General features: G+C 47.7%; 1 long non-coding RNA gene across 1 annotated transcript; it reads right to left on the minus strand.

Moving 5' to 3' along the window:
- Positions 1-259: 259 nt before the first annotated feature.
- On the minus strand, positions 260-22,708 carry LOC122461017. The gene is made up of 3 exons (XR_006282695.1): positions 22,538-22,708; positions 21,299-21,711; positions 260-1,429 (listed from the first exon to the last, which is right to left on the minus strand). It is a non-coding gene; the product is annotated as an uncharacterized LOC122461017 (long non-coding RNA).
- Between the last annotated feature and the right edge of the window lie 404 nt (positions 22,709-23,112).

A 23,112-nucleotide genomic window follows, 5' to 3' on the forward strand; every position in this document is an offset into this window, starting at 1 on the left:
AGCTTGGCTTCATCTACAGGTGGATGAGATCCCATAAGAAAACTCATGCTAGTACAGGAAAGGATGCTAGCAATGCAGTAGATTGCACTCGTCCCTCTGAATGCAACATGGTATTAAGGGGCACTGAGGTTCTGCCATCTAAATAATACTTAAAGCCAAACTTCTGAGACTTTACTTTCATTACAGTTTTATTTGCAAAAGTAAGGGTAATGCCCAAGTGTGCTGGCCAAATGTTAGCTCCAGCATTGCCTTCCTGGGCACCTTAAATTTAGCCCTGCTATTTGACTTGGATATGGTATTTTTGACTTCTTGTCCTGAACGCCTGCATAATGTTGCTTTGTGGTATTAAACAGCTGCTATGTACCACCTCAGAGGTGGCTGCATTCCAGTAATGGGTGACATGATCCCTCTCTGGTGCCTTTACTTACTGCTTAGGGTGATGTGAGACTTAATTAAGGTCTCTAAAGTTCTTTGAGCTCCTTGGATGATTTTTGTTTTGTTTTAAAGGATAAGGTCAACTCAAAAAATCTGTCTATTTAAACAGTGGAAAGTAATTTCTTGTACAGCACTGGAAGCCTAGGGCTGTTCTCCTCCTCCTCCTGGATTTTACAAGCTTTTTTAAGACTCAGATCTGTGGGAGCTGGGCAGGGTGGCGGGTGTCAGAGGCTCTGTCAGCCGGACAAATTATTAATAAGAAAAACCTTCCCTTGGAAAAGCTCAGCTCAAAACTATTCATGACTCTTGCTTCTATATAAACTCCTGCACGCCCTGGCAATCGTGAGTGACAGCCGACTGGCTCCACCCTGGAAACGGCACAAGTCACTCCCTGGCAATCCCCACTGTGTCCGGAAGGCATGGGGCTGCGTCAGTGAAGAAAATGCTCAACTTTGATTCTAACTTTGAAAGTGCAGGGCTTTCATTCTGGGGGAGGGGAACCTACATGGAGGGCTTGTAAACGTGACAGGCAACTAACACAGGCGTAAGGCAAGTGCTGAGCAAGAGTTTTACATGCAGCTCTGCCAACACTGACCTGCTTAGCCCATGCTTGGCACAGCTCAGCACAGCATTTCAGCTTTGGCCTGCAGGCCCTCCCACTAGTCCTTATGAAGTTCTACCAAATACCTCAACCTTGACACGCAGCCCCACTGTTGTTCCAGTCCTGGGCCTCCCGCTCGATAACATAGAGCAGTCCTGAAGCGTAGCACCCACGGCTGGTTTGTCCTGGGGCCACTCCTCTCTCCAGTTCTTCCTATGCATCCCTCCCCAACAGACCGCACCCCTGCTATCTAATACAACTTTCAAGAGTGCACTGCTTTAAATGTAAGGCTGCAAACACCTAGATCCTAAGATGACACACAGACAAACGGGCCCTGGCAGCATTCATGTGTGTGTTTCATTCTTCCATTAGCAGACTTCAGTCAAGTTGATTCTAAAAAAGAAAGAGTCGGTGTTAAGTCGTTAGATATGTGCTTTGACCCATGTTATATTTTTAGACCTGTAACAAAAGGGTTAATTATCTCAGCGTGTATGAACAAGGCTTAAACTGGAGTCTATGAAATCTGCTGCTTTCTTATTGGCTACAAGTGCTGCAGACAAAAAAAGTCATTGTTTCAACAAATGTTCTATCCTGCACCTGCTGTGTTTGTTCAGTTAGTTTGAAGACACAACTCTGTGTACAACAGCAACTTGAGAGTGGAGGTTGCAGCTTCTGGAAGCTGGTTAAAGGGCTGCTTTGATCACTCTCACACGTCAGAAACAATATTTGCCTGGGTAATAAAAGCAAAACATTTTTGTAAGGAAATTCAAGTGGGTCGTTGTCATTCTTCAACCACACAACACGGCTTTTCCTTGGATTTTTATATGAAGAAGTGGCTTGCCTTTCTTACTGCTTCCACCTAGACACCACCGTAAGCTGGGTTCACAGCTACATGCCTATGGGCTGGGATCATATCATAGCTAGTAGGCATGGACCAGACCCAGTACTGAGAGGAGAGAGCTCGGAAAAGAAAATAACCCAGCACACAGCAGAATGTGGTGTTCATGATTTGTGGGCAGAAGCACTCTGCCCTCTGATTCAGTATTAAAGCCAATATCCCATCATGGTGTTAGGGGGTACTAAACTGCTACAGAGGCTATTTTTGGGCAAGAGTCCCAATGTAACCATAGGCACGTCACTTAGCCAGTCTGTGCCTCAGTTTCCGCATCTGCAAAAAGAGGACATTAGCAGCTCCCAAACTCCCATGGGATGCTGTAGAGCTAAACGTATTAGCCTTCGTAGAGTGCTTTGGGATCCTGAGTTAGAATGCGCTGCAGGAATGCAGAATTAATTGGTAACAAATCAGCATCCACCTGGGCATTCATGGCTGTCACTATGTGGCACACTTGGAATGGCCCAGCAGCAGTGGGAATCAATTCTGATGCTGCTCAAAGGGAATGTGGACACAGAGCTGGGAGTGGGGGGGATTTCCAGCTCCAAGAGACAGACATTCTTGCGCTAGCCCTTGTTGAGGTAGCAGCAGGGGCTAATTGCACCAAGTACATACCTGTCTGAGACTCTAGGTATGTATTCTGGAAGACTAGCTTGCAGTGCCAGGGCTACACACGTATTTCTCCTCAAGCTGGGAATCACACCCCAAGCTCAAAGTGTAGATGCACTGTAAAACATTGGCACCCATCCACTTGAACTAAAGGAGAATCCCTGTGTGCTAGAAACAGTATAGGGCCATGACACACGGGACAGCTGTTTTGATTCCACCCAGTGGGAGGCAGTAGTAAATACACACCCACACCCACAGAGCAATGAGGATGATCCCAAATGAAGTTCGCAAAAAGAAAAGGAGTACTTGTGGCACCTTAGAGACTAACAAATTTATTAGAGCATAAGCTTTCGTGAGCTACAGCTCACTTCATCTGTAGCTCACGAAAGCTTATGCTCTAATAAATTTGTTAGTCTCTAAGGTGCCACAAGTACTCCTTTTCTTTTTGCGAATACAGACTAACACGGCTGCTACTCTGAAACCAAATGAAGTTGAGACTCACAGGATTTAGAGGCTAGGGCTCAAGAGGCTGACAAAATAGTCTCATTCCCGAGAGGCAGCCCGCAGTTGTACTTCCTAATGTCTTGACATTCTGGGTCTGTCTACAGAAGAGATCCGGTCCAGGGTTCCATTCTACGCAGATCTAGATTGCCTTTCCTCGCCACCCCCTTGGGATCAGGGATGCTACAAATAGCAACCTATGAAATGGTGTAAACTGAAGCCAAAAATGAACCCACCCTGCAATCGTTAAATAGCATTTAAGGCTACAAGAGACTATGAGGATCACCTAGTCTGAGCTCTGCTTAACAAAGGTCAGAGAGCCTCACCCAGAAATTGCTGCATCAAGCCCAGACCTTCTGTTTGCGCATGTAGCATGTCTCTTAAAAAGGCACCTACAGAATTGCAGTGTAGATGTTCTGGCTGCAGCCCCCGAGCTCTAGGACCCTGCCACCACCCCGGGTCCTAGTGGGACTTAAAAATCTTCCAGTGATGGAGAATCCACCCCACAGCTAGGTCAGTCTGGCTTTTTTGCTGGAAGAGATGCTTTAGCCAAAGCCCAGAGGCTGGGCTCAGTACAGGGGGAATCGGGTGAAATCCTCTGACCTGTGATACACAGGACGTCAGTATTCGATCAGACAGTCCTTTCCGGCCTTCAAAGTTGTCCTGATGGTTAATTACCCTCACTGTTAACATAAGAATAATATTAGAAAAGCTTTAAAAACAAACAGACAACTCAATTTGTTCACTGAACTTGAAGGCTTTCGTGTGTTTAATTGCTGGTAACTCTTGTTACTGGGGCTTCCTGGCCAGCTGAATTAGAATTCCCCTCTCACCTGCCAATCCTTTCCCAGACCCACTGGGGCAAGGACTATAAAGGATGGAAAGGGGTAATCTGTGCTGGGAGCCTTGACTCTAAAACTTCATGGCTCCAGTGTGCAGAACTCAAAGCACTTTACAATCATTAACGGCCATTAACTTTACACAGGGAATCCGATAGATAGAGATTGAGTTGCACGTGGCAAGGCCCCGGGTATAGAACTCAGGTCCTTCCAACTAAACAAGGTAGTGCTCTTACCCTCTCCTTGAGGCCCCTCAGTTCCACACTTGATGCACCAGGTGCTGCAGAAAAGGATGTGTTTATACTAAACAGAGGTGTGGTTAGAGGCAGTAGGTCGGGGCGGCTTTGCTATATGCATATATGGCACTGTATGCACCAGGGGATATAACCCTAACCCTGGCTGCATGCAATAGGCCATGCATCTAGGGTGACCAGATAACAAATGTGAAAAATCAGGTTGGGGGTGGGTGGTAATAGGCACCTATATTTGACAAAGCCCCAAATATCAGGACTGTCCCTATAAAATCGGGACATCTGGTCACCCTACTTGCATCAGAGCTTGAGTGGTCACTGCACCTGTCTGCTTCCTAATTTCCCCTGCAGTGACATGATCTTAATGGCACCCAGGTCGCTGATAAATTGACCACTCTCATCTATGTACGGGGAGCCACCTTGCTGCTTTCAGTTCTGATGGGGAGGGACCACCACATCTGATGACGTGAGCTGTAGCTCACGAAAGCTTATGCTCAAATAAATTTGTTAGTCTCTAAGGTGCCACAAGTCCTCCTTTTCTTTTTAGAGATGAGAAAGGAATTCAGTTTCTTTGGCCCTTTAAATCATTGGCTTTTCTGCTGAGCTGCAAGTTAGAGCTACTGGCTCTGGGAGGTATTGGATGCCTGCCTATTTCAAACTGATGTGAGTCCAGGAGCTTATTTCACGTATGGCCACAGGCCACCAAAATGCCCATTGGCTGGCAACAGCTTTCTTCACTAGTGACCTATTCTGGGCTCAAACAGGCATCCTAGCAGCAAAAGGTTCCCCAGCCCAAGGCATCTCAATCCCCCAAACCAGCTTTTATGTGCTGTAAATGTTTCGGGCACTGTAGGAAAAAATTGCTTCACATCCAGGAAGCGAAGGTCGTTTTGTCATTCAGCACGCATGAAAATGCTGTTTCATGCTGTCTACAAAGAAGGCTGATGTACGTGTGCCTGGTGGATCGCATTAAGAGCTTGCCTCTGCTTCCCAAAGCTACTTGCACTATATTTAATCAGCCCACAGAGCTACAGAACCGATGTTTGCTATTTAGGGCCGCAGACCCTTATAATCTGATTGGAGAATGGAGCTGTTTGCACAGATTTACTGAGTGACGGTTTATTAAAGTGACAGGTCCCTTCTCCACTGCTGCCCAGGATGATGGTCACCGGCTCTGAGCAGAGGGTTCACTTTAATTTGCCAGAAATCTACTCTTATAAACCTTTTTTAAAAGGTCACAGATTTTTACAACTAAACTAAACAGCCAGGGGCAATTCTGAAAGTCCTGACTCAGATCTGACTGAGTAATACGGTAAAGGCTTCAGCTGAAGTTTTAAGACTGGGTTTAAGGTTTATGGACTAAGTGAACTCACAGGGTGGCATGAGCCAGGATTCAAATGGCTGCAGCCATAAATGTGTCTGCTTAATGGCAGCCCCTGGAACATGCTATGAGAGAGTGTCATAGAACAGAAATTACTTAACACAACACTTGTCACTTCTCAGATCCGGCCTGAGAGGGTATACACATCTCTTTGTCCCTCACAAACACACTCCCACACAACAATCACACAGACATACACCCTGCAGACATACAGGTCTACACATACGTCATAGAGACACACATCTTTGCAGAAGTACACCATTCCAACACAAAGAAAAGGAGTACTTGTGGCACCTTAGAGACTAACAAATTTATTAGAGCATAAGCTTTCAGCTGTAGCTCACGAAAGCTTATGCTCTAATAAATTTGTTAGTCTCTAAGGTGCCACAAGTACTCCTTTTCTTTTTGCGAATACAGACTAACACGGCTGCTACTCTGAAACCATTCCGACACACACAGACACCAGTCACACACCATACAGACACACACGCACCATTCATGCTGACACACATATATAAACACAGCCACACACTAGAAACACATATACACACACAAGCCACACACCACACACACACACCCCCCCCCGTCGCACACTAGTTACACTCCACAGACACACCCACACCAGTCACACAGACATATGTACACACACACACACGCATGCACACACCACTCTCCCATGATCACACATGCACCCTCACACACCCTAAACTCTGTCTCTCACACACACCAGTTGCACAGACATGCACATGCACACACTACTCACCCCCACGCACAATTGCACTAGTGTGTGCGTGTGCACGCACACACACACAGGTGTATGCCTTCCTGCTGGTGAAGGTGTGTGCTGTATACACGTGTGCTGCACACACAGTACGATCTTTTCAGTGGGTTTCTCTCCAGCAGCCTCCCACCTGCCCTGGCGCCTGAGGTGCGGGTGGCTTTGCCCTTTTAAGAGCCAGCGCTGCCATTTGAAGGGACAGGCTCCCGTCCTTAATGATTAATAAAAGGGGACTTAGAGCCAGCCAACAATCCACCCAGGCTACCAACATCTAAACACACAAAGCGAGCCCCTCACCCCTCCTGTCCCCCCTCACCCCGTCTCCACCGCTGGCTGGGTCCAGCGCAAGAGACAAATAAATCCCTTTGCAGCTAGGAACCAGTGCAGACAATAGCTCTGATGCTGAACCAGTTATGTCTGTATCATCCCCTCAACAGAGCTTTGTCCTTGTGCAACGAGCAGGCCAGCGGGACTTAGCAGGGCCCCCAGTGGCCTTCCCACTGGCCTGGCCCATCCTGGGGCACAAGGCAGAGCCTTTCCTGGCTTAGCAAAGGGGTTGGTTTGGTTTGGTTTTAAACAGAGGCTGATGGGTTGACATGGTAGGAGGTCTCCCCGCACTCCCCCCGAAGCTTGGAGAAACAATCAAGGATGGACAGATGGATCCAGCTAGATAACCCCCTGGCACCTCAGATTGAGCTAAAGCTCCAAGGGATGGTGTCAATTTCCCCTTGGCTGGTGAGGTTTCTTTCCGTGCAAATGCCTGAGAGCAGAGCAGCTGCCCCAGTGGAGTGACTCATTTCCTGCTCTCCTGTCACGTTCTGGTCAGGCCAGTTTGGCAAAGTCTTTGCTCACTTTCCCCAGCTCTCTGCTCCTCCTCCAAGATCAGGGGTGTGTGTTCACTCAGGCCCTGGCAGAATGAGGCAGGATTTTCAGGAAACTGCGTCAAAGCCACACACAGAAGAAGAAGAAGCAGAAAAAAAAAAGTACAGTAAAGTGTGTTGTTGGGAGAGAGAAAGACAAACTCAAACTCCTCCTCTTCCACGCACCTTCAGTTTCTCCAGGGGAGATGACCCAATTCAGAGGCACAATGGGGGAGCCACAGGGGTAGAAGGACAAGAACCGGAAAAGTTCAGCACATGGTTCCTGCAGAACACTAGAAAACGTAAAACTACAGATGTGATTCCTCGGCTAATTGTAACTCCAGTCTCCCACAGTCCAGATATTTAACAGTAGTATTACTGCTTGTCTACACTAGGATTTGGATGGTGTTTGCCAACATGCGTCAGCAGCCCAATATAGTCAAGCCAGCGTTCCTTTAACGTGCGTAAAACTGGTCAAGTTAAAGCCTAGACATCCTCAGCTTTAGCACCTGTTAAACTGGTTGAGTTGATGTGTCTAAGTCAGTGGTTCTCAACCTGCGGCCTGCTTGCCGCCAAGTCAGGACACAGCTGTGGCCCATGTGACATCCTCAGGGCCGTGGAGGTAGTATATATATTGTGTGGACGCAGCCCACATAACACAGAGAGAGCTGCATATGCATCATAGAAGATTAGGGTTGGAAGAGACCTCAGGAGGTATCTAGTCCAACCCCCTGCTCAAAGCAGGACCATCCCAAAATGGTAAATAGGTTGAGAACCACTGGTCTATGCTAATACATGTTAATCACTTAGCAAACACCTTCCAAACCCTAGTGCAGACAAGGCCTGTGTAATACACCACGGTGTGGTGTGAAAGCTCCGATATCTCGCTCCAGGATGGGCTCTAGGCACCAGCAAAGCACGTGCTTGGGGCGGCACAATTCTAGGGGCGGCATTCCGGCCACCTTTTTTTTTTTTTCTCTTTTTTTGGGATGGCTAAAAACCTAGAGCCGGCCCTGCTCGCAACCCTTGAGGGCTAGAAGTTGGCTCTTTATACAGTCGGAAAGAGAGGATTTTCCAGCAGCTACTTCTCTAGCCCAAGCAGGTCTAGCTCTATCGGCTCAGAAAGCTGAGATGAGTGAAGATAAGCTATTTGAGGGATATTTCCTCCAATGTCATTAGTTCAACTTTCCTTTCCCTTCCAGGCCTGGCTCTGCAGATGGAGCAATTAAAAAGGGGTTTAAACATTAGATGGGGAGTGGGGTTTATTTGAACAGGTTTTCTGTTAGATACAGCATTTCTAGAAAGCGTGTTGGAGTTGGGGGAAGGGGAGGGGATAAAGGTTTTATTGGCACCTGTTTGGCACGATTTGCCTAACTCGCTCATGCGGATAGAGCCACTTCATTCTGGAGCTGCGCACGGCCCTAGATGCCTAGACACTACGGGGATGAGCTCATGAGCCTCTTGCCACTTTCCTCTCCACGGGATTCCGCCAGCAGCAGGGTGTGCAGCAGGCACCTCCTAGTGCAAGGGTGCCCAGAGTGTATGGGAACGTAGGAAGCAGTCAAAGCTGTAATTACAGGGCCATGGTCTGGTTCCAGCCCTCCCGAATCCTGTTCCCGGGGACTGTTCATACTCCCCTGGAGGAGCCGGAACTTTTTGTCTGAGCTGTTTATGACATCTCAGCACTTTTTGGGTAGGGAGGTTTGTTGAGGAACAGCACATTCAGTTAGAAATATACCCTCACAATAGCCCTCTGATGAATTTGGTGCCTTGCATATAGAACTCCTCCTCATATTTCTAGAGGGCTTAGCTACGTACTCAGGAATCACTTCATCCACCAGTGAAATGCAGCCACTTCTGGGCAGAACGCAGCAGCTGTTGAACAGCACATGGCAACACTTCACAAATGTTTAGGACACGGAAGTAACGGCTTCTTGCTGCCCACCTCAGCTGAGAGCTGAATGGACCACGGAAAATGAACTCCAAAAGGTACACAAGAGAGTGGCCAGCACTGACTACCTTTGAATGCCCTAACTGGGTGGATCAGGTACCTATTTAGCGCTGGGAGAACTAGAGGTGGCCTTTCAGCATGAGATCAAATGAGATTCAAACCCACGACCTTCAGGATTGCAGTCAAGTCTTACCGCTCAGGCTACATCTATATATACAGCAGTTAAACACCCACTGCTGGCCCAGTCAGCTAACTCGGGCTTGCAGGTCTCAGGCTGGCTGAGACATTTTGTAACCTTTGACAGGTTTCAGAGTAGCAGCCGTGTTAGTCTGTATCCGCAAAAAGAAAAAAAAGAGTACTTGTGGCACCTTAGAGACTAACACATTTATTAGAGCATAAGCTTTCGTGAGCTACAGCTCACTTCATCGGATGCATACTCAAATAAATAAATTTTATGCTCAAATACATTTGTTAGTCTCTAAGGTGCCACAAGTACTCCTGTTCTTTTTGTAACCTTTGCAATCTATATTTATGCTTTTTAAGGACCTATTTCTCTGCCGTTCCTTCCTCTTCTACATGCGTCATACAGTTAAACCCTGCTGCCTCCAAACAACTAGCGTCACATGCATGTTAATAAACCCACTGCCCAGGAAGTTACTGAACGCTCTAACAAAATACTATTAATGCTTCAAACTTATATAGCACATTCCACCTACCCATCCCAGCACGCTTTGCAAACATCCATTTAGCCTCACAGCACCCCTGAGCGGTAGAGAAGAGAAGGTACTCCCACCTGCCCTTTTACAGATGGGGAAACTGAGGCATGGAAAGGTGAGGTAACTTGCCCAAAGGGATAGAGCTGGGAATAGAATCCAGACCTCCTAATTGCCAGTCCAGTGCCCTAACCACAAAACCAACTCTCCTCGCCAAAGACCAAAAACTTTGTTTGCCCAAGAGCAATGTGAAAAGCCCTTTAAAAGCACAAAGATATCAGTATAAATGAGGCCAGGAATGCGTGCTAGTCAAATATCAGTGCTGGTTGTGTACCAGGAGCAATTATGGATCTAGACCTGTGTATATTTGGAAAGGACACGACAAAAAAAAAAAACAAGGTCCTTTCGGAGTGACTCCTTGAGATCAAAGAAAGAGGATGGTCTACTGACAGAGGGCTCAAGCGGCTTGAAACAGGGTCAAGCAATGTCTCTTACCACCTTCAGTTTGCTAGGAGATTCAGGCAAGCATTGAAGCATGTGCCAGGTGATTTATGCACCTATAGGGATGCTCTCCTGACTCGACCCCTTCACCAGCTGAACCACTATTCCACTCTCCCCGGATGAGTCCCGCAGCCAGAAGCTACGCGCTTCCTTCTCCTGCAACACAGCAGGCAGCCAGTGGGGACGCTGCAGAGCAGTTGCAGCCGGGCAATAGTCAGCTTCTGCTTACAGGCTCACAGCTTTCACATTGTGGGGTCTGCCTTAGGGGACACATTTTCCATTCATAATCCAACACACCTTTTCCTAATACAGTCACCCACCCCTGGGGGTCACAATATAGGCTCCGGAGGTTGGGCGTCACCATTCTATAAAGTCCACTGTATTAATCTGATTAATGCTATCTCTTCCTATATGAGGGATCAGACCAAAATCTACCCTTATGTCAGGTGTTTCTAAGGTGCCCATCACCTTGGTATCCGATACCTGGAGCACAAGTATTTATTCATTAGGTATAGTCAGGGTGGCCAAATCAACATTCCCCAGTTGGGCCACCTGCTGCCACTAACACCTCTGAGCCCCACCCAGCCTCCTGCCCCACTCACGTTCTCCCACCAGACTGTCCCACAGCCACCTGACCCCATTTCCCTCCAGTATCCTACCACTTACATTCTCTCTCCCTACCCATTTTCCCAGCCCCCATCTTCCCTGCACGCACATTTCTCTGCTCCCCTCTTTACCTCCTGCATCCCCTCGCAGTCAGCCCCTCTGGTCCCCAGATTCCCACCCATCTCCTCAGTCTACCCTGCCCTCCCCCAATTCCTCTGCAACCCTCCTGCAAGGCTGCTCCCAGTCTCCCTCGCAGTTCCCTGGCCAGTTTCCTAACCACTGAACCCAGACCCAGAGGGCAGCCTGACTTCAGTCCCACTGGGAAATAATGGGAGATGGCAGCCATCTTGACTAGGAGCAGTTTGCTTCCACAAGCCTGAGGATAAATGGTAGCCATCTCCGCTGAGGGCAGCCTGCCACCATTTTGGATAAGGGCAAAAATCCACATGAAAGGCTGGGTTAAAGCTCAGCTAAAAAGCAACCTCCTCTCCAAGAGAGACCATGTGGAATTAACTTCTGCGGAGCCAGGCAGACTCCCCTGTCCTTGACTGTACACGACAGGCTTAATCAGGTCTTCGGGAGACACACTACTGTATCTCTCTCCAATCTGAAGCCAATAGCTGATGGATAAAGTACGTGCAGCTCCTAACAGAGCAAGGAAAGATTCCCTAAACACTTCTAGTGACAAACAAAAGCCATATAGATGCGGATCTGTGGCTCCAGCTTGCACCAAGGCTGATTTTGGGGCCCTTTGTGGGTCGCATCTCGCAGATCATTTAGTGTTGGCCCATTGGCGCTTTCCAGAGAACAGAATCCTGAACATTGGCTGGAAAGCCAAAGAGAAGCTGATTTCTAAACAGCTGACTTTGAAAGTGGCTCTTGTAGACTCCCTTGTTGGCTGCTTCAGCAGAACAGCCAAGGACTGAATGGAGACTGAGCGCAATAAGCGACTGGAATTCTGATGCAGAATTTCCTTGCGTGGGTGTGGGTTTGGTCCCATGAGCCCTGGCAGCCGAATAGGATAGCTTTCCTCCTGTGATCACTTCATCCAGGCCAGGCCCTTGGGGAATCTGAGTCAGGCACATCAGATACCAAATCCACATATCACAGCAGGGCGTGACATGCTGGCTAATTTGCTGGGGTGTGAGTTACTAAGAGGAAAACACATGACCGGCAGTAGCCACAAAATGGTCCCATTGTTCTTGGCTGCCTTTTGAAAATCATCCACAGGTTAACCCAGCCATTAAAAACCAAACACCCCACTAACGGACCAGAAAAATAAAAAAAGGGCCCAAACTTGAATACTGGAACCTTGTGGAATTGAATCTGGGTCCATCTTGTGCAGCCGGCCCCATTCACCATCACAGGCCACCTCAAAACCTGGATCCAAACACACTGCAAGATGCAGGTCAGGGTTATCTCTAGGAACAAACATCTCTTGTTTTACAGTAGGTCCCAGTCAGGAGCAGCACCTCTCTTGTGCAGGGTGCTGTACAAACACATGCAGAGACATAGTCTAAGCAAACAAGTGACTTATGAAGGGTGGTAAGATCACGACACAAGATGGGCTGCATGTTTGTAATTTTCTTTTTAGGGTGTGCCACTTATCCACATCTCCCTGCAACGGAGCCATTATGAGTGGGCTGGTTTCCCATAGGCACCGTGGAAGAGGTGGTCCTAGACACCGACTCTGTGGATGCTCTGGGGCTGAAGCACCCACAGAAAAAAAAAAGTGGGTGCTCAGCATCCACCAGCCACAGCTTGGGGGAAGGCAGAGAGGAGCAAGCGGCAGGCATTCAGGGGCCTTGGAGAGAGGGTGGAACGGGGGCAGAAAGAGGCGGAGCAAGGGCGGGGGCTCGGGAACAGGTGGAGCGGGGGCAGGAAGAGGCGGAGCAAGGGCGGGGCCTCAGGGGAACAGGTGGAGTGGGGGCAGGGCTTCAGAGTGGTTCAGGTGTGGGGCAGCCCCAGGGAAAAGTAAAACGCAGTACCTATGGTGGCTGGGTCTTGAGATGAGGTTTGAAGGCGAGGGCAGTGACTTACAGCTGATGCCTGGGACAGTGCTCTGTGCACAAAGGGCAGCGCAGAAAAACACTGGGTGATACATGTGTGACAAACTGATGGGCAGGCAGTTTATAAAGCGTTAATACACGATTAGATGTTTTAATAGATGGTTGATCTAATAGAGTCCAGACAAGACAACAGGTGTCTTATTGCCGGGGCATATAAACATGTATAAACACCCTCCACCAATATGCTTCTAAACCTCCATGACACATCCTGCTCATGGGGGTGACATGCCTATCATGTCTGTGAATTGTGTATTAACTCTTTACAAGCCATTTATAAATGGAACCTTAATAGCAAATGTGATAAAAATATAAGGGTCAACGTTTAGAAAGAGCCTGAGTTTCCCTGTGGAAATCTCTGTCTCTCTCTCATCAGGAGAGGTAATCAACCCTGCCTGTGTTAACCACCTGCAGTCTCATCATGTCGGGTGCCTCAAAGGGAGGTGTCATTGCACCATCTGGACTAGGCCTTCCTAGGCCAAGGAAAGCCAGACAACTCCAAAACAGAAATCAAACACAAATTTTTAACCACTGGAACAAATTACCAAGGGAAGTGCTGGATTTATCACCTCCTGAAGTCTTCTGCTCAAGACCAGAGGCCTTTCTGGACCATATGCTTGAGTCAAACACCATCTATTGGGCTAAGATACAGGTGTGACTGGGTGATATTCTCTGGTCTGTGCTACACAGAAGGTCAGACTAGATGATCATAATGGTCCCTTCTGGCCTTAAATGCTATGAATGTATGAAAACACCCTCTGCTGCTGTTTTGAAGTCGGCTGCCTCCCCAAAGCCCTCTTGCCGAGTTTCATCTTATTATTTGCAACACAATTTCCAATTAAAGCACCCTGATGACTCCTTTGAAGGCAATGACTGGCATTCCCATTGCTGATCGTGTTCCCAGTGCCTATTGCTCCTGCTCCATTGCCCATAAATCATCAAGTCAGCCTCCCATGCATCAGAGAAGACTGATCAGCGACTTGTTGGCTGGCTCAGAGGCCTAGGACGGAACTATTTGCCAGGCATCTACGAATTCATTCTGGTTTTGATTATTTCCCTTTGTTCTTTAAAGGATTCTCACGGTATTCTTCATATTAAAAAAAGTTTTCTCCCAGCTCATTCCATGCGAAATGCTAGACTGGATCAGCTCTAGGGTCCATGTAGTCCAGTGGCCTGGCTCTAGCTGGAGTCAGCAATGTTTCACAGGAAGGTGAAAGGATTCCTGAGGCACACAATTATGGAAGAAGCCACTCACAGGAGAAGGTTCATCCAAATCCCAACCAATTAATGACTGGCTTAGGCTTTGCCGCAGGAAGGTTCAATATCCCTTTTATTCATTTTAATCCAGTCTGGATAATCTCATTCTCCAGCTAAATAGATTCTCTTTTGAACCCTAGCAAACTCTTGACTTCAGCATCCCGTGGCAATGAGTTCCACAGGTCAGCTGTAAGGTTTCCCCATACTCATTTGCTAGGGCTGCCTATGAGGACTGAATTACGTGCTCTGGATTGTTATTGTAGAGTCTCTCCTGAGCACTGGGTTTTATACAACAGTTTGTTGTTGTACAGTGGCTCACAAATGCACAGTTGAGCACTAGAGGGTGTTTCGTGTGGGCTAGGCATGCACACTCCAGGGTGTTATCAGCGGGTCACTCCTGCATACTGGGCTGCTACCCTGGGATATGGGAGAAAAAAATGGTTTTAGTTTTCTAAAAACCACCAGCTACATGAAATTCGCAAACAAATCTAAGAATAAATACGAAGCCTGTTACTATTTAAAGTGCCCACTCAGGCTCAGAAATAGCTCACTCCAAAGGTGTTTTTGTGAACCCCGGCACTTTTCCTCGAATTTGTATTTGGAGAATTTTTTTGTCCATGTGTTGATTAGCATTTTCCTCCATCACGAGGTGTCGTGACTCCGAGCTGCCCTTCCAAGCCGTCGTCCAGAAGGCCATCAGAGATAAAGCAGGAGCAATTGGAACGGCCTTTGGGTTTCAGAGTTTGTGTGTGGGAGTGGAAGGGGGGTGGGGGTGAGGCTTAATTAGCTGCAGTTTGTTTGGAAAAAAATGTCAGGCACTACATGAATGCTGAGGAGTGTAACAAACACGCATGCTGTCTGCTTGGAACATCATTGCAGGAAGGGGGCTGGAACGCCGATCACCTTGTTCCAAAATCCCAAGCTACTGCAACTTGAGCTGTAGGAGAACCTCCATGAATGTCTACCAGTATGGAGCTTATGAGACACAGCGGAGTAATACCACTTGTACCCAGCAGCGAGCTCTGCCACACATGCAAGTGCATTACCATGTTCTCTTAACTATTGTTAGGACAATTCCCCATTATAAACTGGTTGTAGGCTAAATCTACAGGAGCGAGTTGGGCAAAGGAGGGAGCACGTGCCAGGAGAGTTCAAAAGCTTTTATCAGGTGTCCTGGATGCTGTGTTGAGAGATTATGGGAAGAACTTTAGCACTCGGGGATAGATCACAGCATGCTGCTCTTCCCCTTAGTCTGGGTCTGAGATCTGTGCAAGAGGTTTTCAGAAGAAGAATTCCTTGTCCCTCGCCACGTGCAGTGGAACTGCTGAATTTAACGACAGCTCCCACAAATCCTCTTTGGTTTGCAGTGTAGCTCCCACCAGGGCAATGAGATTTTCCTTTAGCTGTTTATTTTCATTGCTGGTTGTGCTTAGCAGCAATGACGTATTGGCCCAAAAGCCCGATTAGGCCCCGAGCAGCTCCAACTTCACCGAACAACATACCTCAGCCCTGACCCGAAGGGACCAGCTCCAAAGAGGAGAAAATAGTTGTCTGCTTGGCAGATCTGCTTGAAAGTGACACGGCTGGAGCAAGCGGGAGAGGGTGATGAGGACAGCTGCTCACTAGGATCTGGCCTGAGGAACGACCAGCATCCCACAAATATTCTGATCTAGTCAATTGAAATAAACAGAGTCCCCCCGCCTTTTGAGTAGGGACAAACAGGAGATGTTTGCAGCTATTAGTTTCTCTCTAAAGTATGAAATACACTTGAGTCTCAGCAGCGTATTAAGCCGTGAGTTGTAAAGTTTTTGGAGCAGTAATCATGCTAATGGGGCTCACGACTGCTCTAAAAATAGATAAAATGGTGGCAATTGAAGTGCACCGGGATATGACATGCAATGCCTCTTGATGATATCAGATCGATTAGTACAGCACGGTGAACTCTGTACGCTACACGTCGCAGGCTGTGGAGTGGGTTTTTTTCTTCCTGACGGTGAGGTGGACAAGGGTAGATAAGATCAGAGAAAATTGCGAGAGAAAAACAAAAATCTACCACTTCACCGTCGGCACCCTCTCTCGGTTGGGTCAGGATTGTCTCCTCCGGTTCAGAGGCAGTGTTGTCTCCACTAGACAGAGACTCTGGAGACCAGGGTGCTATGCCTGGCTTGGCGAATATTGACCTTTCTTCTGCTGCCCCTTTCCTTGTCTTGCGCAGAGCAGGCCTCTAGCTGTATAAATAATCACACAGTCTCTTCTCCAGTGCTTTGATCAGTCTATGTTTAAATGATTCAAGCCGCTTGCTTTAGGCAGTTGTTCAGCTGCCTTAGAGATCTCACTCTAGGAATTATCCCTAAGCGTCACCCTTTGTTTTCCATTTTGTTCCCATTGAGCCGCCTTGGGACCAATTCTCGGCCTGGATGTTCAGACTGTATCGGCAGAGCCGTTTCTATGGGGCTCTCCCGCATACACCTGCTCTAATCCACTCATCTTTTGGCCTCGGTGTCTGCCCCAAGGTGAATGATTTGTGGTTAGGGTGTGGTAAATTTGAGAAAATTAGAGTTACGGGAAAGCAAATTACAAATACTGTTCCCATGCGGTGAAAAGCTGATCCAGCTCGGTTGCAGCACAAATAGCTGCACTTTGAAATCTGAGGCAGTCAGCGTTGTCCTCGGGCACAGCTGGAATGGGACAAGGAGGATGTGTTGCCTTCTACTGGGCTGACCCCATTGGAGTTACAATTGGCGGAAACAGATGCAAGCATTTTCACCCCCATATCTTCTAAGCCAGGGGTTCTCGCACTGGGGGACATGAGGTTATTACAGGAGGGTTGCAAGCTGTCAGCCCCTGCACATGCCGGGGCTCCAGCTGTCAACCCTGTGTCAGGGTGACAGACGGAGCCCTTCAGAGCTGGGCAGCTAAGAGTGGCAGCTGCTGGTCAGGTGCCCAGCTCTGAAGGCAGCGCCGCCCCCAGCAGCAGCACAGAAGTATGGGTGGCCTCATATGGGGGGGGATCGTCACAGCTTGAAATATTTTCAAAGGGGGTCCCAGCAAAAAAAGTTTGAGAGCCCCTGTTCTAAGAATAGTAGGAGAGGAAGCAACATGGGCTAACAGAGAGTGCACTGGGCTGGGACTCTGGAGATCTGGGGTCTATTTCTGGTTCTGTACCTTTGGGTGAGTCATTTCCCTCTCCAAGTCTATGTCTAGCTTGGAATTTCTTCAGGGCAGAGACCCTCACTCATGACAAACGTACAGTCCTAGCACAACAGGGCCTCTAAGAGCTACTGTTGAACACATTCATAATATAAACAAAAATGCTTTCCCCCTTCTTTATACTATAGCATCTACCTTTGGTAGCACCAGGGGCACTGCCCTGGAGCAGAAATACGCTTCCAAATTTTCCTCATGTCAACAGGGCCTTTTAGGCCGAGTATCTCAGTCTGGTTTGAAAAAAACTGGTTTTGATTTCATAAAGGCTATGAGTGTTTGTGAATCACTTTTTTACTTTACTTTTGCAAAGTAAAAAGTTCCATGAAATCTACAACGAGGCCCTTAACAATGGACGGAGGGCACACTCTTCTCACCGAGCTGCAGGCATGCTGCTTAGATTGTGGAGTTACAAACTCCCCTGATCAAAGGCCCCCACATTTCAGATGGTAAGATCTGCACATGTATTTTCTCTTTTGCTTTTAAAGCTAAGAAATCAAATGCTAAATACTGTAGTAATGGAATGTCATGGCTGCACAATTAAAATCACAAATTTAGTCTGGAAAGACCAAAGATAATTCATAAGATGATAGATTTTAAGTCAGGCGGATTCATTAGATCATCTGGTCCAGGGGTAGTCAATAGGCAGACTGTGGGCCAAATCCAGACAGCCAGACACTTTGAACAGACCCCAAAATCTTTTTATTTACTTATCATCATCACGACTCTTCTTTTTTATTATTCTTTTCTCCTGAGTCTGGACCTTGACTATACCGTGACCAAGAAATTCGGACCTTGACAAAAAATAATTAACTACCCCTGGCCTCCTGCATTACCCAGGCTCAAGAATTTCACCCAGTCATTCCTGACTTGAGCCCAATAACTTGGGTTTGACTCAAGCATCTCTTCAGAAAAGGCATCCAATCTGATTTGAAGGAAAATCCACCCCTGCAATGGTAAATCCCCTATACATAGGAAGCGATTTTATTTGTTTTGCTCTTTAACCGGTTAAAATAGATTCACAGATTCACCTACTACCAAGCATGCAGCCGATGAAGTGAGCTGTAGCTCACGAAAGCTTATGCTCAAATAAATTTGTTAGTCTCTAAGGTGCCACAAGTACTCCTTTTCTTTTTTGCTACTACCAGTGAGTTTGTTAAATCAGCTGCAGCAACTCATGAAAGGAAACATCAGGTAGGAAACAAAGGTAACGCTATTTGGCATTTCTGTAGCACCAAAGGCTCACAAAGTGTTTTACAACATAGACACACAAGAATGGCCTCACCCACCTCTGAAATGCAGCCAGCTCTAGGGTGGATCATTGCAGCTGTTTCAAAGAACATGGCAACCACAGGTTAGGACACTGAGTGAAGAATACATTCTCCAGTCCCTAGTGCTGGATGAATTTGAGAGAGGAACAATATTTAGCTCTTATGTAGGATCCTCTATCTGGAAAGCTCAAAGAGCTTTAAAGCAAGTAAATAAGAAAGAGAAACAAAGGATACAGAAAAACAAAGGGGCCTGCCCAAAGTCACAGAGCAAGTCACTGGTAAAACCCAGGTCTCTTGTTTCCCAGTTCAGTGTCCTATCGGCTGCCTCTAGGTTTAATGCTGCTTAAAGACCTGAATCAAAATCGTGGATCCAAAGAGCCTCAAAAGTTTGGTGAAACATTAATCTCCCCACTCAGACTACCCTGGAAGTATGGTGAATTTGGCATCTGGCTATCAACATGGCAGTTTGGGTCCATTTCTACATATGGACCATGTGTAGGCTTGGCAGAATTAATTTTTTAAACCATTTAGACAGATAATATTGATGGTTAGTTTGAAGCATTTTTTTTCCAATTTTTATCGATTTAAATGTTCATGGTTGTGGGCAATTATGGGGGAGTCAGACAACAGGGCAGATCAGGCAATAATTATTCCATGACAGCAGAAACTGATTTCAAAAAGGGAAAGCTTTCTAACTGTTACAGCACAAATCGTCACCATCACGTGTCAAAATATACAAAGTAAATATCCTTAAATCCAACTCTACTAAGTTCTCAAGCAGCAGTTCTCTTAATTGAAATGTATAGAGAGGCAAAGTATTACTGATTGAAATATTTGTCATCAGTTTGTGCGTGCGCGGTGAAATCGACATTCGCCAATAAAAATCCAAGCCTAACTATCTGCATTGAACACATGCAGAGGGTGAGAGAGGAGTGTGTCTGTGTGAATTAACCCCAAGATAGGTTTGCAGTGAAGTATTGCATTTTTCGTATTGTATCTTTTAGACAAATTCTGAACAGCAATACACTAAGGGCTAGCTCAGGGGCATTTCCCTTCATAGCATATGACAGCTGAGCCATGATACTATCACCCCCAAAAGGTACGACTGGTCAGAAGTTTTGAACACACAATGAGAATCGCTTGACTGACAAGCCCTCTGACCAATTGTTTCCAGAACTCTGACTATAGCGACGAATTGTTTATTTTTTCATTGTGGAAAAATAAGCATATCAAGAGAAGAAAATGATTCAATTTACTCGAGGGGCAGCTTTGCCTCATGGGCTGTGCAAGGGGCAGGAAGCCCTGGATTCGAATCCCACCTCTGCCACTCACTCCTGCAACCTCAGCCAACATTGTGCCTTTCTGTGCCGCGGGAGCTCTCTTAAGCCGTGCTCCCATGACCAGTCAAGCTGCAGAATTCATCAAGACTTATGCAGCTAAAGAGGCAGCATCCAGTATATTTCAATCAACACTTGGTGAAATTTACCCTGATCTGCCTCCAGCCCATAAACCATGCAGCAGTTGCTGCTGCCTGTCTGCTTTCCGTTTCCCTCTTCCTTAGGCTACTGATGTGGGCAAGGTCAGCAGGTGCCTGTTTTCAGAACAGTCTAATCAATTCAAACTACTGTCCTCACTCAAGCTGGGACCTTTCAGGAGCTGATCAATTACACGCCAAGTTAAATCTTTAATCATCTGCTAGCCGGGACTGGGCCAGTGTCAGGTTTACCTGCGGGAATCAGGGAGGATACCCCAGCTGTGTTTGCATGTGCTCAGCGACAGGCTGTATGCTGGGATGGGTAGGGAGGCGTGGTTAAGGAGATGAGCTCCTGTTTCATGAGGCGTGCAAAGCTCTGGGATTTGGTGCTGTCGGAAATGGAATTAATATAATCATTTTGTTCATTACTATCAGCAGAATTTCTGGCTCCGTATCACGCAGTGGATGCTCAAAGGGCACGTGCGATTGGAATAGAGAGCTCCCAGGGGTGGGGCCATGCTGGAACATGCCACATTTCAGTCTGGTATAAAGTGAGATCCCCCAAATGATCCAATGCAAGGCTAGAGAGTATTAAGGGCGAATAACGCTGATTGCTTTCTGCTCTACTCTTTTTGAGGTGAGGCAGCCAGAACGGTAGGTGGCATCCCAGCTGAGGTTAATACAATGGCAAAGGGCTATGAAAATTACTAAGGGGCTCAGAAACGTTTTCATAAGAGGAGAGAGTGGAAAGATTAGGTTAGTGCAACAAACAGAGGACATGTAAATTAAATAATGAATGGGACAGAAAGAAGTGTCCTGTCCAGTCCCTTGTCATGTTAGAAACAAGGAGACAGCCAGTTACATTAAAAGGTAACGCATGTAAAAGACAGCACACTGTGAGCCTGTGGAACTCACTGCCACAAGAAGGCAATAATGTAGTACTGGATTAAGACTGCGGAGATGTGCAGGAATCACTGGGTAAAAATCTCTGGCCTTTATTACACCAGAGGTGAGAGAGTAGGTAATCAAAATGGTCGCCTCTGGCCTCACTGTCGATGTACAGGGATACCTAGAATAGCTGGGATAAAAACATAAAATAAATACAAACCTCATGCTTCAGGGCACAAAACAAGCCCTGGCTGGCAGGGGTAAGGCAGACAGATGTTCTCCCACTCCGTTGGGGTGCTCACACACTTCCTCTGGTTCCATAGCACTACTGGGGACAGGACACTGGACTAGAGGGACCCCTGCTCTGATCCACGATGGCAATTCCCATGGAACTCTGAGCACCGGAGCTGCACCGGGGGGGCCTGGTGTTCAGTCAAATCTCTCTAGTGCTCTCTGGCTGGTGCTCTCTCTTCTCGTCTCGCCTTGGTTTCCCATCCTGCCGCCTGTGCATGGCCAGCTGGCTGGAGAAGGGCTGCACCGGTTGGAGCGTGGCTCTGGCGAAGCCGGCGTTCGACACTATCCAGCACTGCGCCCCTGGGCTAGCAGGTCACGGCGGTCACTAGACAAGATGCACTGCAGGGGAGGGAACCAGCATGCAATAAGAAAAGAATGCCAGCAGGCCCGGGGCAAGCAGTGTGGCCTAGTGGCCAGGCTGCGTGCAGTGCAGTCTAGAAACCCCATACTGAGCAGACACAGAAGGGGGAGGGAAGCGCCTCCTGCCTACAAGCAAGCAGCCTGGCCACACCTCTGTGCAGCTGCCAATCATGGAGGCAGGAACTCACAGCTGCAGGCAATAGGGGAAAACAAGGCCTGCTATAAAAGGAGAGGGCTCAAAGCAGGAAGAGAGGCAGAAAGGCCTGGGAGAATGAAGGGGTAATGTTCCAGCACCAGGCGGCCTCCAGAAACAGCCCACGGGGACTGACACACACCACTAGGCCTAATTAGGGGCCTGGGCCAAGAACTGTTCTGACCAGGGGCTAACCAGAGAAAGCCAGTCAGGGGGCAATAGAGACCCCCTGAAAGACCACATCAAGGATCAGTGTCACTGCTGAATTAGGCCTCTGGAGACCTGGGTTGTAGTCCCAGCTGTGCGCCCTTGAGCAAATCACTTTGCTTCCGTGCCTCAGTTTCCCTGCCAACTTTTGTTTGTCTGGTTGATTTTGCTTGGAAGCTCTATGGGGCATAGACCGTCTCTCCCGTTCCGTGTACAGCACCTAGCCCAATGGGCCCCCGGAGCAATGTTGAGATTTCTACGCACTACTTTAACACAAACAATCATCCGCTAAAGCTGCCCCGCGATGTGAAGACCGAGTTCAGACCACCAGGTCTGCTGACGCTCCTGGCTAGATTTTCAAGAGAACTTGGCATCCACTGGGCAAAGCTAGCCTGCAAATCTAACCGCTCTCAAAACGCGTGCGCCAAGCGTGGGTGTCGAGTCCAACCAAACATCCTGGTGGATGTGTGTCTATTCTGTTCAGAGCAGGGTGGGAATTCCCCTTACTTCCAGGCCAGGGATTGAATGGACCAGAGAACCTGAAATCAAGGAGGGGGGAATCTCACATCGCTGGCTCCCACGTGACACATGCTCCGTCAAGGCTTCAGCCTTCGGGCCTATCCAAGCGGCTCCTGAACTGAGCTAAAATCACCCCCCCCGCCCCACCCCCACACCCAGCCGATTTTGTGCAAATCCTGAAGTGTGGCAGCCCGTTCCTGCTTTCCGATGTATTATCCTTGGGATGAGGCAGGTGAACTGGAGCAGGCCAGGGCCAGGAGGTAAATAACAGGAAACAAAGAAAGCATTCGAGCTGACCCCAGTGGCCCAGCCTTCACCTGTCTCTCGTGCTGTTTGAGTTAGAGTGAGTGATGAGGTGTTGTGGCAAGACAGAGCCATTTTTTATCCAACACAAACTTTGCTGGACAGATGGAGCCGTTGTTATGAAAGATATTTGGAGAATTCGTAATTGCTCTAGCTTT

The sequence above is a fragment of the Dermochelys coriacea genome, chromosome 7 (genome assembly GCF_009764565.3).
Source record: "Dermochelys coriacea isolate rDerCor1 chromosome 7, rDerCor1.pri.v4, whole genome shotgun sequence".
NCBI lineage: Eukaryota > Metazoa > Chordata > Testudines > Dermochelyidae > Dermochelys > Dermochelys coriacea.